The 16,973-nt window shown below is 49.8% G+C and overlaps 2 non-coding genes and 1 pseudogene across 2 annotated transcripts; all 3 read left to right on the top strand.

Moving 5' to 3' along the window:
- Positions 1–502: 502 nt before the first annotated feature.
- On the top strand, positions 503–16,742 carry LOC105729378 (zonadhesin-like; annotated as a pseudogene).
- On the top strand, positions 2,969–3,075 carry LOC135268816 (U6 spliceosomal RNA). The gene has a single exon (XR_010337153.1). It is a non-coding gene; the product is annotated as a U6 spliceosomal RNA (small nuclear RNA).
- Positions 6,638–6,744, top strand: LOC135268820 (U6 spliceosomal RNA). The gene has a single exon (XR_010337156.1). It is a non-coding gene; the product is annotated as a U6 spliceosomal RNA (small nuclear RNA).
- Positions 16,743–16,973: the final 231 nt, after the last annotated feature.

Below are 16,973 nucleotides of genomic sequence, written 5' to 3'. Positions count from 1 at the left end.
TTCGTTCCTTTCTAGTTTCTCTGTCTTGTTGGTATTCGAATTCTCTTTCATCATTTATTTTAATTTTGTACCTACAGAGCTATGTGAGATATATCTATGCTAGAGCTAATATGTGTATGCTAGAGCCTGGTTGTGGTGCTGCCAGAGAAACAAAGCAGGACATGAGTTCTGTGTGTGGAGCAAGGACTTAAGATCAAGGAGGATTTTGCAAAGAGTGGGATAGAACATTCTGGGTAAAATGAACAGCTTTAGCATGGCAGTTCCTTCTCAGTACTCATTTTGAGTTTGTGGACAATCATTCAGTCCTAGACAGTTTTACTGTCCTTCCTTCCTGAGGTTTAAAGGAACTAAACCCTGCACTTTCTGACAAGGTTTTAGAATCTCTCTCAATTCTTAATTACTGTTTGGTGCAGAGAAGTAATATTTTCCTAAACTCTCTTTGGTTCACTCAAAAACATAATCAAGGACTTAATGTCGTACATTGGTGTTTATGTTGAAAGTATTGCTGAAAATCAGAAATTCACTCTGCCAGCAGTGTTTGGGATTTTTGTTATTTGTTTGTTTAAGTGATTGTAAAAGTTTATTTCCTTATAGTAACTTACCCCAATGTGCAAGTGTTTAACTGATTGTTCATTCCTAGGAAGAAGAAATAGAATTTCTCTCCAATGAGAACACAGTTAGAAAAAGCCCCAACATGACGGACCGGTGGATCCTGTCCTTCATGCGGTCTCTCATTGGCTTCTTTGAGACTGAAATGGCAGGTGAGTCTCTCTTGGTCTGTCCTCCCAGAACTACTCTCTTTGTAACTGCCCTTTTGGCATGTGTCTGTCTATAAACATAGTGGAAATATTGAGAGAGACAGAAAATTAAATAATTACTTCCTTTCACCTCTCAAATGTAGTATTGTTAAGGCTTGTTAATTGTTGGGATATCTTTGTTTCAAGGCCCCAGGGAATTCTGACCTGGCTTGGTGGCTCACACCTGTAATCCCCAGCATTTTGAGAGGCCGAGGCAGGTCACCTGAGGTTAGGAGTTCCAGACTAGCCTGGCAAACATCGGTGAAACCCCGTTTCTACTAAAAATATGTTAAAGAAAAAGTTAGCTTGCGATAGAGGCGGGGCACATGTAATCCCAGCTATTCAGGAGGCTAAGGCAGGAGAATCGCTTGAACCTGGGAGGCGGAGGCTGTAGTGAATCGAGATTCCACCACTGCCTGGGTGACAAGAGTTAAACTCCATCTTTTAAAAAAAAAAAAAAAAAAGGCACTGAGCAATTCTGTCTTTAGGAGGTGTCCTGGCAAGCTCAACCCTCCACAGAAGAGCTTTGGAGTTCTATAGCTGTGGGTTCAAAGCCCAGCTGTACCACTTGTTCGCAATCCAGAGAGTTGCATAAAGTCTGACCATCAGTTTCTTTTTTTTTTTGTTTCTTATTTATTTATTTATTTTTTAAATTTTTATGGGTACCTAGATATATATATTTCTGGGGTATATATTTTTAGACAGGCATACAATGTGTAATAATCACATGACGGTAAATGTAGTATCCATCATCTCAAGCATTTATTGTATCTTTAAACATACCAATTATACCCTTTTAGTTGTTTTTATTTATTATTTATTTATTTATTTATTTATTTGACACACAGTTTCCCTCTTGTTAACTCAGGCTGGAGTGCAATGGCATGATCTCGGCTCACCACAACGTCCACCTCCTGAGTTCAGGCAATTCTCCTGCCTCAGCCTCCTGAGTAGCTGGGATTACAAGCACGCGCCACCATGTCCAGCTAATTTTTTGTATTTTTAGTAGAGACGGGGTTTCACCATGTTGACCAGGATGGTCTCGATCTCTTGACCTCGTGATCCACGCGCCTCGGCCTCTCAAAGTGCTGGGAGTACAGGCTGGAGTGCAGTGGCGCAATCTTGGCTCACTGCAACCGCCGCCGTCCGGGTTCAAGTGATCCTCCTGCCTCACCCTCCTGAGTAGCTGGGATTACAGATGCACACCACCATATCTGGCTAAGTTTTGTATTTTAGTAGAGACAGGCTTTCACCATGTTTGTCAGGCTGACCTTGAACTGCTGACCTCGTGATCCCCCCGTCTCTGCCTCCAAAAGTGTTGGCATTACAGGTGTGACCCACTGCACCCGGCCATGATCTTAATTTTTCAGAAGGCTTATAGATTAAAAGATTTACAGGGCTGGGCATGGAAGCTCTTGCCTATAATCCCAGCAGTTTGTGATGCAAAGGCGGGTGGATCACCTGAGATCAGGAGTTCAAGACTAGCCGGCCAACGTGGTGAAACCTGGTCTCTAATAAAAATACAAAAATTGGCCAGGCGTAGTGACTCATGCCTGTGATCCAAGCCCTTTGGAGGCCAAGGCAGGCGGATGACGTGAGGTCGGGAGTTCAAGACCAGCTTGACCAACATTGTGAAACCTCTTATTTATTTATTTATTTATTTATTTGTCTGTTTCTTTGTTTGTTTATTTTGGGACAGACTTTCTTGTTACCCAGGCTGGAGTGCAAAGGCGCGATCTGGGCTCACCGCAACCTCCGCCTCCTGGGTTCAGGCAATTCTCCTGCCTCAGCCTCCTAAGTAGCTGGGATTACAGGCATGCGCCACCATGCCCAGCTAATTTTTTGTATTTTTAGTAGAGACGGGGTTTCACCATGTTGACCAGCATGGTCTCGATCTCTTGATTTTGTGATCCACCCGCCTCGGCCTCCCTAAGTGCTGGATTACAGGCGTGACCCATCGCGCCCGGCGAAAGCTCACCTTAAAAAGAAAAAAAAAAGAAACACAAAAATTAAGTTGGAAACGGTGGCCCAAGCCTGTAATTTCAGCACTTTGGAAGGCTGAGGAGGGTGGATCATGAGGGCAGAGGTTCGAGACTACCCTGCCCAACATAGTGAAACCCGTTCTCTGTAAAATAAAATAAAACAAAATGAATTAATAAATTACCTGGGATGTGCTCGCTTTGGCAGTACATACACTAAGCTTGGAATGATACAGAGATGATTAGCATAGCCCCTGCGCAAGGATGACATGCAAATTCATGAGACATTCCATATATTTTTTTGTTTTTAAAAATCAAATAAAAATAAATTTAAATTTAAAGTTAACAGAAAAAAGAAAATTAGCTGGGCACGGTGGTGGACACCTGTAAACCCAGCTACCTGCGAGGCTGAGGCAGGAGAATCGCTTGAACCAAGGAGGCAGAGGTTGCAATGAACCAAGATCGCACCATTGCACTCCAGCCTGGGTGACAAGAGGGAAACTGCATCTCATAAAAAGGCGGGTCGGGGGGATTTATCTAGCACCTCGTTTTTATAAGTGTGGACACTGAACTCTCTGATTTTTTTTCTTTTTTTTTTTTTTGAGAAGGAGTATCGCTCTTGTTACATAGGCTGGAGTGCAACGGCGCGATCTCGGCTCACAGCAACCTCCGCCTCCTGGGTTCTGGCAATTCTCCTGCCTCAGTCTCCTGAGTAGCTGGGATTATAGGCATGCGCAACCATGCCCAGCTAATTTTTTGTATTTTTAGTGAAGATGTTGTTTCACCATGTAGACCAGGATGTTCTGGATCTCTTCACGTTGTGATCCACCTCACTTAGCCTCCAGAAGTGCTGGGATTACACTCCTGAGCCACCGCTCCCGGAAGATTTTTTTTTTTTTTTTTTTTTTTATATATGAGACGGAGTTTCGCTCTTGTTACCCAGGCTGGAGTGCAATGGCGTGATCTCGGCTTACCGCAACCTCGGCCTCCTGGGTTCAAGCAGTTCTCCTGCCTCAGCCTCCGGAGTAGCTGGAATTAGAGGCGTCAGCCACCAGGCCCGGAAGATTTTTTTTTTTTGAGTCGGAGTTTCGCTCTTGTTACCCAGGCTGGAGTGCAATGGCGCGATCCCGGCTCAACGCATCCTCCACCTCATGGGTTCAGGCAATTCTCCTGCCTCAGCCTCCTGAGTAGCTGGGATTACAGGCGCGCGCCACCATGCCCAGCTAATTTTTTGTATTTTTAGTAGAGACTGGCTTTCACCATGTTGACCAGGTTGGTCTTGATCTCTTGACCTCATGATCCACCTGCCTCAGCCTCCCAAATTGCTGGGATTACAGACATGAGCGACCGCACCAGGCAGATTTTTTTTTTTTTTTTTTAATAAGATGGGGTTTCACCATGACGGCCAGGCTGATCTTTAACTGTTGACCTCAGGTGATCCACCCACTTCGGCCGCCCAAAGTGCTAAGATTAGTGGCGTGAGCCACAGCGCCCGGCCCAATCCCTCTGATTTCTAAAAGTAAAGTTGGCCGGGCATGCAGGCTCATGCCTGTAATCCAAGCACTTTGGAGACCAAGGTGGGCGGATCACCTGAAGTTGTGGGTTCAAGACCAGCCTGACCAACAAGGTGAAACCCCGTCTTTTAAAAAAATAAATTAATTAATTAAAAACTAAATAAAGTTAAGGCTGGGTGTGAGGGCTCAGGCCCGTAATACATGCACTTTGGGAAACTGAGGCTGAGTGGAACACCTGAGGTGAGCAGTTTGAAAGCAGCCTGGCCAACATGACGAAACCTGGTCTCTTCTAAAAATACAAAAAATTATTTGAGCATGGTGGCGAGGACCTATAATGTCAGCTACTTAGGTGGCTGAGGGAAGAGGATCACTTGAACTGGGGAGGCAGAGTTTGCAGTGAGCCAAGATCCTGAAACCGTACTGCAGCCTATGCAACAATAACAAAACTGTGTCTCAGAAATAAAGAAAAAAAAGGAAGAATTAAATAATAAAGTTTAGGCTGGGCACAGTGGCTCACCCTTGTAATCCCAGCATTTTGGGAGACTGAGAAAGGAAGATCGTTTGAGACTAGGAGTTTGAAACCAGCCAGGATGACAGAACAAGATCCCATCTCTACAAAAATTTAGCTGGGCGTGGTGCTGTGCACCTGTAGTCCTAGCTACTCAGGAAGCTGAGGTAGGAGGATTGCTTAAGACCTAGTAGTGGGAGGCTGCAGTAAGCTACGATTGCACCACTGCACTCCAGCCTGACGGACAGAGCAAGACCATTTCTGTAAAAAAAAAAAAAAATATATATATATATATATATATAAAAGCTTTTTTTTGAGACAGACTCTTGCTCTGTCACCCAGGCTGGAGTGCAGTGGCGCGATCTCGGCTCACTGCAACCTCCACCATCCGGGTTCAAATGATCCTCCTGCCTCACCCTCCCGATGAGCTGGGATTACAGACGCACACCACCATGTCTGGCTAATTTTTGTATTTTAGTACAGACAGGCTTTCGCCATGTTGGTCAGGCTGGCCTGGAACTGCTGACCTCATGATCCACCTGTCTCTGCCTCCAAAAGTGTTGGCATTACAGGCATGACCCACTGCGCCAGACCATGATCTTAATTTTTCAGAAGGCTTTTAGATTAAATGATTTACAGGGCTGGGCATGGAGGCTCTTCCCTATAACCCCAGCAGTTTGTGAGGCAGAGGCTGGTGGATCACTTGAGATCAGGAGTTCAAGACCAGCTGGCCAATGTGGTGAAACCTGGTCTCTAATAAAAATACAAAAATTGGCCAGGCGTAGTGACTCACGCCTGTGATCCAAGCCCTTTGGAGGCCAAGGCAGGCGGATCACGTGAGGTCGGGAGTTCAAGACCAGCCTGACCAACATGGTGAAACCTCTTTTTTATTTATTTATTTATTCATTTACTTATTTATTTATTTTGAGACAGACTTGCGCTCTTGTTACCCAGGCTGGAGTCCAATAGAGCGATCTCGGCTCACCACAACGTCCACCTCCTGAGTTCAGGAAATTCTCCTGCCTCAGACTCCTGAGTAGCTGGGATTACAAGCATGTGCCAATATGTCCAACTAATTTTTTGTATTTTTAGTAGAGACGGGGTTTCCCTATGTTGACCAGGATGGTCTCAATCTCTTGACCTTGTGATCTACCAGCCTCGGCCTCCCAAAGTGCTGGGATTACAGGCATGAGCCACCGCGCCTGGCAGATTTTTTTTTTTTAATAAGATGGGATTTCACCATGACGGCCAGGCTGATCTTTAACTATTGACCTCAGGTGATCCACCCACTTCCGCCTCCCAAAGTGCTAGGATTACTGGCGTGAGCCACAGCGCCTGGAAGATTTTTTTTTTTTTTTTGAGACAGAGTTTCACTCTTTGTTACCCAGGCTGGAGTGCAATGGTGTGATCTCGCGTCACTGCCACCTCCGCCTCCTGGGTTCAAGCAGTTCTCCTGCCTCAGCCTTCCGAGTAGCTGGAATTACAGGCATGAGCCACAGTGCCAGGCAGATTTTTTTTTTTTATTTTTATGGGGTTTCACCATGACAGCCAGGCTGATCTTTAACTATTGACCTCAGGTGATCCACCCACTTCTGCCTCCCAAAGTGCTGGGATTACAGGTGTGGCCTACCGCGTCCAGCAAAACCTCATGTTTAAAAAAAAAAAAAAAAATTAAGTGGAAACAGTGTCCCAAGCCTGTAATCCTAGCACTTTGGAAGGCTGAGGAGGGCGGATCATGAGGCCAGAGGTTCGAGACTAGCCTGACCAACATAGTGAAACCCATTCTGTGTAAAAATAAAATAAAATACAATAAAATAAATTAATAAATTACCTGGGCATGTGCTCGCTTCGGCAGCACATACACTAAGCTTGGAATGATACAGAGCAGATTAGCATGGCCCCTGTGCAAGGATGATATGCAAATTCATGAGGCTTCCCATATTTTTTTTGTTTTTAGAAATCAAATAAAAATAAATTTAAATTTAAAGTTAAAAAAAAAAATTAGCTGGGCATGGTGCTGGACACCTGTAAACCCAGCTACCTGGGAGGCTGAGGCAGGAGAATCGCTTGAACTAAGGAGGCAGAGGTTGCAATAAGCCAAGAACGCACCATTGCACTCCAGCCTGGGTGACAAGAGGGAAACTCTATGTCATAATAAGGTGGGTCGGGGGGATTTATCTAGCACCTCATTTTTATAAGTGTGGACACTGAACTCTCTGATTTTTTTTCTTTTTTTCTTTTTTTCTTTTTTTTTTGAGAAGGAGTTTCGCTCTTGTTACCCAGGCTGGAGTGCAATGACGCAATCTCGGCTCACCGCAACCTCCGCCTCCTGGGTTCAGGCAATTCTCCTGCCCCAGCCTCCTGAGTAGCTGGGATTACAGGCACGCGCCACCATGCCCAGCTAATTTTTTGTATTTTTAGTAGAGATGGGGTTTCACCTTGTTGATCAGGATGTTCTAGATCTCTTAACCTCGTGATCCATCCGCCTCAGCCTCCCAAAGTGCTGGGATTACAGGCGTGAGCCATCGCCTTTTCCTTTTCCTTTCTCCTTTTCCCTGCCTCTCTCAGCCTGGGACACCCATGACTTGACAGCTGGCCTTGGGGTGCAAAGGCTGCTGTGGGTGACTCATTGATCTCCAGCCAGGTCTGGACTGATGGCGCGTGGCTTGGGTGAATCTGAGGAATCCAAACAAGTAGCACATGGCATGGTATACTGGAAGGATCATGGCCTCATTTCAGGCTGAGCTAAGATTGAATCCTGATGGTGCACTGATGAGTCAGATGACCTCTATTATCTCAGCTTCCTCACCTGTAAAATGGGTTTGTAGTGTCTTTTTCACAACATATGTAAGACATCAAGCACAGTGGTTTTTTGTTTGTTTGTTTGTTTGAGGCGGAGTCTCCCTCTATCACCCAGGCTGGAGTGCAGTGGCATGATCTCACTGCAACCTCTGCCTCCCAGGTTCAAGCAGTTCTCCTGCCTCAATCTCCTGTGTAGCTGAGATGACAGGCAAGCACCACCAAGCCTGGCTAATTTTTGTATTTTTAGTAGAGACTGGGTTTCATCATGTTGGCCAGGCTAGTCTTGAACTCCTGACCTCCAGTGATCTGCCCGACTTGGCCTCCCAGAGTGCTGGAATTTACAGGCGTGAGCCACCTCACTTGCCTGCACAGTGTATTTTGGATGTCCAATTGGCACTGTGGCTGCCTCTGGCCAGCATCAATTAAGCCATGCAGATGGTGGACTAGGCTGCTGGGGTAAGAGGAAGGAGAACCGGCTCTTCTCTCCTCACTTTCTTTTCTTTTTTTTTTTTTTTTGAAACAGAATCTTGCTCTGTTACCCAGTCTGGAGTGCAGTGGTGTGATCTTGGCTCACCGCAACCTCCACCTCCTGGGTTCAAGCAGTGCTACTGCCTCAGCCTCCTGAGTAGCTGGGATTATAGGTGTGTGCCACCATGCCCAGCTAATTTTTGTATATTTAGTAGAGACAGCGTTCACCATGTTGGCCAGGCTGGTTTCGAACTCCTGACCTCAGGTGATCCATCCATCTTGGCTTCCCAAAGTGCTGGGATTACAGGCATGAGCCACCACACCTGGACCCTTTCTTACTCTCTTTCTCTTCTGGTGACTTCTACAGCCGGACAAGAGCTAGGTCTCCAGTGGTTGCACAGAGAAGTGTGTTTGCACAGCAGGAGCCATTCAGTGCAGGGACTTCCGATGCCCCTCTGGATCCCACTGCCAGCTCAGTTCCAACAACAGCAACATCAACTGTGTCTCAGACAGTAAGGGGAGCGACCAGGGCGGGTGGAGAGGGGAGCACTTGGGGCCAGGGCAGAGCTGTGGGAAGAGGCAGGCTGGTAGGGGCTTAGCCTGAACCCGTGCACAGGCTGGGTTTGGGGCGGGCAACTGAATCAGGAGGTCTGGTCTCCAATCTGGCTTTTGCCAACTCTGGCCATTTGCCAGGTCCTGATCCCCTCTGGGACCCTGTACCTGTAGGGCAAAAAGAGGGGACTGGTCAAGGAGATCCTCCAAGGTTTTCGTTTGCTTGTTTGGGTGGGTTTTGTTTTTTTTTTTTTTTTAGTCTCACTCTGACGCCAGGCTGGAGTGCAGTGGCGTGATCTTGGCTCACTGCAACTTTCGACCCTCTGGTTCAAGGAATTTTCCTGCCTTAGACTCCCAAGTAGCTGGGATTACAGGCACTCACCACCACGCCCAGCTAATTTTTTTATTTTTAGTAGACATGGGGTTTCATCATGTTGGCCAGGATGGTCTCTATGTCTTGACCGCTGAGCTGGGGAAAGAGGCAGGGCAGGAAGGGGTTTAGCCTGAACCCGCGCACAGGAAGGGGTTGGGGCGGGCGACTGAATCAGGAGGTCTGGTCTCCAATCTGTCTCTTGTCAACTCTGTGGCCATGTGCCAGGTCCTGATCCCCTCTGGGACCCTGCCGGCCTTGACCTCCCCAAGTGCTGGGATTCCAGGCGTGAGCTACTGTGCCTGGCTCCTTGTTTGTTTTTTGAGACTGGGTGGGTCTTGCTCTGTTGTCCATGCTGGAGTGCACTGGCACCATCGTATAGCTCGCTGTAACCTCAAATGCCTGGAATCAAGTGATCCTCACATCTCAGCCTCCCAAGTAGCTGGAACTGCAGGCATGCACCACCACACCCAGCCAATTTTTCTATTTTTTTGTAGAGATGGGATCTTGCTACGTTGACCAGGATGGACTTGAACCCATCTCAAGTGTTCCTCCTGCCTCGGCCTCCCACAGTGTTGGGATTACAGGCATGAGCCACTGTGCCCGGCCTCTCTAAGGTTTTTAATCAGCCCAGGAGAGGGAGAAAGTTGAAGATCAAGGATCCAGGGAGGCTGGGCATGGTGGTTCATGCCTGTAATCCCAGTACTCGGGAGGGCGAGGTGGAAGGGTCACTTCAGTGCAGGAGTTCAACACCAGCCTGGCCAACATAGAAAGACCCTGTCTCTACAAAAAATTTTAAAATATTAAAAAATTAGCCAGGTGTAGTGGCTTGTGCCTATAGTCTCAGCTACTTAGGAGACTGAAGCAGGAGAATTGCCTGAGCCCAGGAGTTTGAGGCTGCAGTGAGCTATGAGTATACCACTGCACTCTGGCCTGGGAGACAGAATAAGACCCTGTCTGGAAAAAAAAAAAAAAAAAAGGGCCTTTAATTGAGTGTCACTGGGAGGACTTCTTGAGGCCAGGAGTTCAAGACCAGCCTGGGCAACATAGTGTGACCCCCAGCACCTCTAAAAAAAAAAAAAAAAATTTAGCTAGGGGTGGTGGTGCACTCCTGAAGTTCCAGTTACTCAGGAGGCTGAGGCAGGAGGATTGCTTGAGCCCAGGAGCTGGAGGCTGCAGTGAGCCATGATTGTGCCACTTACACTTCAGTCTGGGTGACAGAAGGAGACCCCGTCTCAAAAAAAGAAAAAACAAAAAAAAAGAGAAAAAGGATCCAGGGAGCCTAAGAGGGTGTGGCCACAGGGGACATCACCGTGGGGGAGTGACTTTGGGGACCATTACACCTGGGCAGGGTCCCTTCTCACTCTTTTTGTTTTTGTATTTTTTGAGACGAAGCCTTACTCTGTTGCCCAGGCTAAAGGGCAGTAGCGTGATCTTGGCGCTCACTGCAACCTCTGCCTCCCGGGTTCAAGCAATTCTCCTGTCTCAGCCTCCCAAGTAGCTGGAGTTACAGGCACACACCACTGCACCTGGTTAGTTTTTGTATTTTTAGTAGAAATGAGATTTCTCCATGTTGGCCAGGCTGTTCTCGGACTCCTGACCTCAGGTGATCCACCCGTCTCTGCCTCCCAAAGTCCCTGGATTACAGGCCTGAGCCACCACACCCAGTCCCTTCTCACTGACTTCTTGGCAGAGTCTGAACAATGCTCAGTCTACGGGGACCCCCGTTACCTCACGTTTGACGGCTTCAGCTACTGCTTCCAGGGCCGCATGACCTACGTCCTGATCAAGACTGTGGACGTGCTGCCTGATGGGGTGGAGCCCCTGCTTGTGGAGGGACGCAACAAGGTGGATCCACCCGGGAGCTCCATCTTCTTGCACGAGGTGATTACCAGCGTCTATGGCTACAAAGTGCAGTTCCAAGCTGGTCTGGAGCTTGTGGTAAGTTCTGGGCCTGAGCCTGGTGGGTATGGGGAGGCAGCTGGACCAGGTAGGCCACCTGGAGGAGGAGAAGTCAGGGGTCCCTCTTCCCTGGGACGTTGGTGGCGGGGCGGGCGGGTTGTAAAATGGGAGTCAGCAGGACGCAGTGGTTCATGCCTGTAATCTCAGCTACTCAGGAAGCTAAGACAGGAGGATCACTTGAGCCCAGAAGTTCAAGACCAGCCTGGGCAACATGGCAGGATCCCACATCTCTGCAAAAAATTTAATATGAGCTGGGTATGGGGGCGCACACCTGTAGTCCCAGCTATTGGACAGTCTGAGGCTGGAGGATCGCTTGAGCCCTGGAGTTTGAGGCTGCAGTGAGCCAAGATCTTGCCACTGCACTTTAGCCTGGGTGACAGAGAGAAACGGTCTCAAAACCAAAAACAAATCCAACAACAAGCTCACTGCACATGGGGAGGCAGCAGAGGCTGGCAAGAGACAAGAGGAAGAGAGGAGGTGGAGGAGGGCAGAGCATGAGGTGTGTGAAGGTCAATCCCAGGCTGAAGAATCAGTGGCATCCACTGCACCAATGTGGGTTTATTTTGTTTTGTTTTGTTTTATTTTGTTGAGACAGAGTCTTACTCTCTGACTCAGGCTGGAGTGCAGTGGCACCATCTCAGCTCACTGCAACCTCCGCCTCCTAGATTCAAGTGATTCTCCTGCCTCAGCCTCTCGAGTAGCTGGGACTACAGGCGTGCGCCATCACACCTGGTTAGTTTTTGTATTTTTAGTAGAGACCAGGTTTCCCCATGTTGGTGAGGCCGGTCTCGAACTCCTGACCTCAAGTGATCCATTTGTCTCAGCCTCCCAAAGTGCTGGGATTACAGGCATGAGCCACTGTGCCCAGCCTCACTGCACCAATTTTTTGCAAGGAAGGACTTGCGCTGGGAAGGGGGCGGACCTCACAGAGGCTTCTGCCATGTGGAATAGCAAAGCCGCTACTTGGGTATCTCATTCCCCTGTCTTCACGGAGACGTATGGACATGGCTGGGAAAAGCAAAGCCCAGGCAGGAAAGGTACCAGGTCAGGCAGATTCAGCCCTCCATGCTGCTCCTGTCTTCTCTCTTTAGGTCAACAACCAGAAGATGGCCGTCCCCTACAGACCGGATGAGCACCTGCGCGTCACCCTGCGGGACCAACGGTTCTACCTGGTCACCGACTTTGAGCTGGTCGTCAACTTCGGTGGAAGGAAAAATGCAGGTAGCGGAAACAGGGCAAAGAAGAGCAGAAGGGCCATTTCTGAGAAGGGGTAGGGAAAATCCTAAGACAGGCAAATCCTGGTGAGAGGACCTCTGCCCGGATGTGGGGCACCTGGCTCCAGAGAAGGACCAGGAGGAGGTGGAGTGAGGCCAGTTGGAGAGCGGAGGGCAGAGCCTTGGTCGGGTGCTGCGGCACCGGCCTGTAATCCCAGCGTTCTGGGAAACTGAGACACGGGGATTGCTTAAGGCCAGAAGCTCAAGACCAGTCTGGGGAACATAGTGAGACCCCCGTCTCTACAAAAATTTTTTAAGGCCAGGTGTGTGGCTCATGCCTGCAATCCCAGCATTTTGGGAGGCCAAGGCGGGCAGATCACCTAAGGTCAGGAGTTCAACACCAGCCTAGCCAACATGGTGAAACCCCATCTCTACTAAAACAAAAATTAGCTGGCCATGGTGGCAGGTGCCTCTAATCCCAGCTACTTGGGAGACTGAGGCAGGAGAATCAATTGGACCCAGGAGGTGGAAGTTGCAGTGAGCCGAGATCATACCATTGCACTCCAGCCTGGCAACAAGAGCAACTCTGTCTCAAAAAAAAAAAAAAAAAAAAATTAAAATGAGCCATGTGTGATGGTGTGTGCCTGTAATCCCAGCTTCTGGAACTGGAGAGGCCAAGATGGGAGGATCGCTTGAGCCAGGCATTCGGGACCAGCCTGGCAACATAGCAAGACCCCGTCTCTACAAAAAATAAAAAATTAGCTGGGTATGATGGTGCACACCTGTAGTCCCAGCTACTGGAGAGGCCAAGGAGAGAGGATTACTTGAGCCCAGGAGTTGGAGGCTGCAGTGAGCCATGATTATGCCACTCTACTCCAGCCTGGGCAATAGAGCCAAACCCTGCTTTTAAAAAAAAGTTAATTAAAAAAAAAAATGAGGGATGGTTTTGGTGGCTCATGCCTATAATTCCTGAACTTTGGGAGCCAAGGTATGTGGATCACTTCAGGTCAGGAATTCTAGACCAGTCTGGCCAACAGGGTGAAACACCATCTCTACTAAAAATACAGAATTAGCTGGGCATGATGGCATGTGCCTGTATTCCCAGCTACTTGGAGGCTGAGGCACGAGAGTCACTTGAATCCGGGAGGTGGAGGTTGCAGTGAGCTAAGATTGTGCCCCCTCACTGCAGCCTGGGCAACAAAGCGAGACTGTGTCTCAAAAAAAAAAAAAAAAAGAGCGAGGAGTCTCACTTTTGGGGGCCCCCTTCCTCCCACAGTGATCTCCCTACCCAGCATCTACAGGGGGCTCGTGCGTGGCCTCTGTGGGAACTACAGTGAGAACCGCAAGAATGAGATGATGCTGCCCAGTGGTGCCCTGACCCAGAACCTCAACACCTTCGGCAACAGCTGGGAGGTGAAGACCGGGGACGCCCTCCTCCGATTCCCCAGGTGCGTGGCCTGGAAGGGATGCGGCTGGGGAGATGAACAACTCTGCGCCCAGTGGCCGCTGGCCCTCCTGTCCTCAGCAGAGGATGAAACTCCAGGGAGAGGGTGCAGAGACACCTGGATCCTCCCGATTCTGTCATTCCCTCTCACCCGACTGTCAGGGCACCCACTCAGTGGAAATCCCAGTCTGTGCCCCCACCCCACCCTCCGCCTGCCTTTCCAGTTCTTCTTTTTCTAAAAATCTTTTTTAGAGACAGGGTCTTGCTCTGTCGCCTAGGCTGGAGTGCAGTGGTGTGATCCTAGCTCACTGCAACCTCTGCCTCCCAGTTTTAAGTGATTCTGCTGCCTCAGCCTCCAGAGTATCTGGGTCTACAGGCACCCACCACCATGCCCGGCTAATTTTTCTATTTTTAGTAGAGATGGGGTTTCACCATGTTGGTCAGACTGGTCTCAAACTCCTGACCTCAAGGGATCCACCCACCTCAGCTTCGGCCTCCCAAAGTGCTAGAATTACAGGTTTGAGCCCCAATTGTTCTTCTTTCTTTTTTAGAAAAATCTTTTTTCGAGACAAAGTCTTCCTGTTGCCCAAGCTAGAGTGCAGTGGCGTGATCTCTGCTCACTGCAGCCTCTCTGTCTTCTGGGCTAAAGTCATCCTGTTGCCTCAGCCTCCCGAGTAGCTGGGACTACAGGCAGACACCACCACACTCAGCTAATCAGTTGTTCTTCTTCCCTCACTTCACCTTCATTGTGGCCTCACCTGACCCCGTGGCTGTCTCTGCTGCAGGGCTGTACCAGCGGACGAGGAGGGACGAGGGGCGGAACTCGGATTCCATGTGTCTGAATGTAGCCCGGAGCAGCTGGTGAGCAACAGCACCCAGGTCTGTAGGGTGCTGGGGGACCCCCAAGGCCCCTTTGCTGCCTGTCACCAGATGGTGGCCCCAGAGCCCTTCCAGGAGTGAGTCATGGGCCCAGGACTTGTGGGAATGGTCCAGGTGCCTCCTCTGATCTTCCCTGGGACCTCCTGCCAGCTTCCTGACCCAAGCTCTGTCTGGTTCACTCCTCCGTTCTCCCTGTGGCCTCGTTTCCTTGTGACCCTCCCTGGACACCGACTGATGTCTTTCTGTTTGGGTTTCCAGGCTCTCTTTTGCAGGGGTGGGCCTCCTAGCCTCCCCAAACCTGACTGCGCCCTTCCTGTCCCCTCTCCACCCCAGGCACTGTGTGCTGGATCTGTGCTCTGCTTAGGACCCCAGAGAGCAAGAGGAGCTGCGTTGCCAGGTCCTCAGCAGGTATGCCATCCTCTGCCAGGAGGCGGGCGCTGCCCTGGCTGGCTGGCGGGACCACGCCCTCTGCAGTGAGGCACTGCCCCTCCCCTCTGCTGTCCACCTCTGCTGAACTCTCTTCCCACCATTGCCTCATCTCCAGCTGTCTTAGTCCCAGCCTCCCTCAACTTTCTTAGTCTCATGTCCAAGTCAGTACAACCTGCAGCCTGACTCCTCTGACCCTACCTGGGAGCCTCCTGACCCCATCCCCCATCCCATTCCTTCCTGCCAGGATCCACTTTTGCTCAGCCAGTTCCTTCAAATGCTCTAATGCTGCAGACAAAAAGACCCTGGATAGGCTGGGCATGGTGGCTCACACCTGTAATCCCAGTGCTTTGGGAGGCCAAAGCTGGAGGATGGCTTGAGCCCAGGAGTTCGAGGCTGCAGTGAGCCATGAGTGCACCACTGCACTCCTGGGCACAGAGCAACATCCTATCTCAAATAAAAAAAAAAAAAAAGGCCAGGCACGGTGGTTCACACCTGTAATCCCAGCACTTAGGGAGGCTGAGGTGGGCAAACCACGAGGTCAGAAGTTTGAGACCAGCCTTGCCAACATAGTGAAACCCACTCTCTACTAAAAATACAAAAAATTAGCTGGACGTAGTGGCAGATGCCTGTAGTCCCAGCTACTTGAGGGACTGAGGCAGGAGAATCGCTTGAACCCGGGAGGCGGCGGTTGCAGTGAGCCAAGATTGCACCACTCCACTCCAGTCCAGGTGACAGAGTGAGACTCCATTAAAAAAAAGAGAGAGAGAGAGAGAAAGGAAAGAAAAAGAAAAAAAGCGAAAGAAAGAGAAAGGAAAGAAGAAAAGACAAGACAGGCTGGGTGTGGTAACCCACACCTGTAGTCCCACCGCTTAGGGAGGCTGAGGCAGGAGCATCAATTAAAGCCAAGAGTTTGAGACCAGCCTGGGAAACATAGTGAGACCCCATCTCTATAAAAATTTCAAACAAATTAGCTGGGTGTGGTGGTGCATGCCTGTAGCTCCAGTCGCTGGGGAGGCTGAGGTGGGAGGATCACTAGAACTCAGGAGTTGGAGGCTGCAGTGAGCTGTGATCACACCACTGCACTCCAGCCTGGGCAACAGAGCGGGACTCCATCTCTAAACAAAACAAAACAAAACAAAAAAAACAAGGAAAAAAAGACCCTAGAGGAAGCCGTGACGTTTTCTGGGTTCCTGCCTGTAAGCATCTCTGAGTTTTATTAGGTGACCTTGCCTCTGTTTGGCCTGCCCAGCCCCAGCCAGCTTCTGACCGTGACTCTCCCCCCAGCCATGGAGTGCCCAGCAGGTACCATGTATCAGAGCTGTATGACGCACTGCCCAGCAACCTGTGCCCACCTGACGGACCCTGGGGACTACGAGGGCCCCTGCATGGAAGGCTGCGCCAGCATTCCAGGCTATGCCTACAGAAGCACCCAGAGCCTCCCGCTGGCTGACTGTGGCTGCACCGGCAATGGCATCTACTACCAGGTCTGGGCTGGCAGTGGGAGGCCCCGGGAAGCAGAGGTGCCAAGGGGAGCCAGACCAGGGATGGAACCGAAGCGTCTCCTCTGGCCCTTCCCTTTTCTAGCTGGGTGACATCTTCGTGCCTGAGGACTGCTCTCAGCGCTGCACCTGCGGCAGCTCACGGATCCTGCTTTGCGAACCCTTCAGCTGCAGAGAGGGGGAGGTCTGCAGTCTGGGGAACCACACCCGAGACTGCTTCCCAGGTGAACCTGCACCCATGCTTGCTTCCCAGCTGCCCCATGTCCTGGAGCATCCATGCACCAAGGATCGTCCCCTCCCTGTCCTTGGGACTCTTCCACATTGATTTCAGGATGTCTGTCCCTGCCTTTGTGGAGAGGGACAAAGGACAAAGATCTCCCGTTTCCTGAGCATCCATGAGCTGCTGGATCCTTTCCTACCCTGCCTTCCTGTTCCTCCTCCAGTCCTCACTTCAGTCCTGGTGGTTAGCACAGCACTCCTATTTTATATGTAACAAACATGGAGTGCAGCGAGCCTCAGCCATGTCCTGCCAGGTGTAGGGGACTCCTGCCTGTAA

Source organism: Aotus nancymaae, unplaced genomic scaffold, assembly GCF_030222135.1.
Source record: "Aotus nancymaae isolate 86718 unplaced genomic scaffold, 86718_ANA_hifiasm-v0.15.2.pri h1tg000043l, whole genome shotgun sequence".
In the NCBI taxonomy this organism is placed as follows: Eukaryota; Metazoa; Chordata; class Mammalia; order Primates; family Aotidae; genus Aotus; species Aotus nancymaae.
The sequence above is the reverse complement of the archived record's forward strand: the minus strand, read 5'-3'. Positions and strand labels throughout refer to the sequence as shown.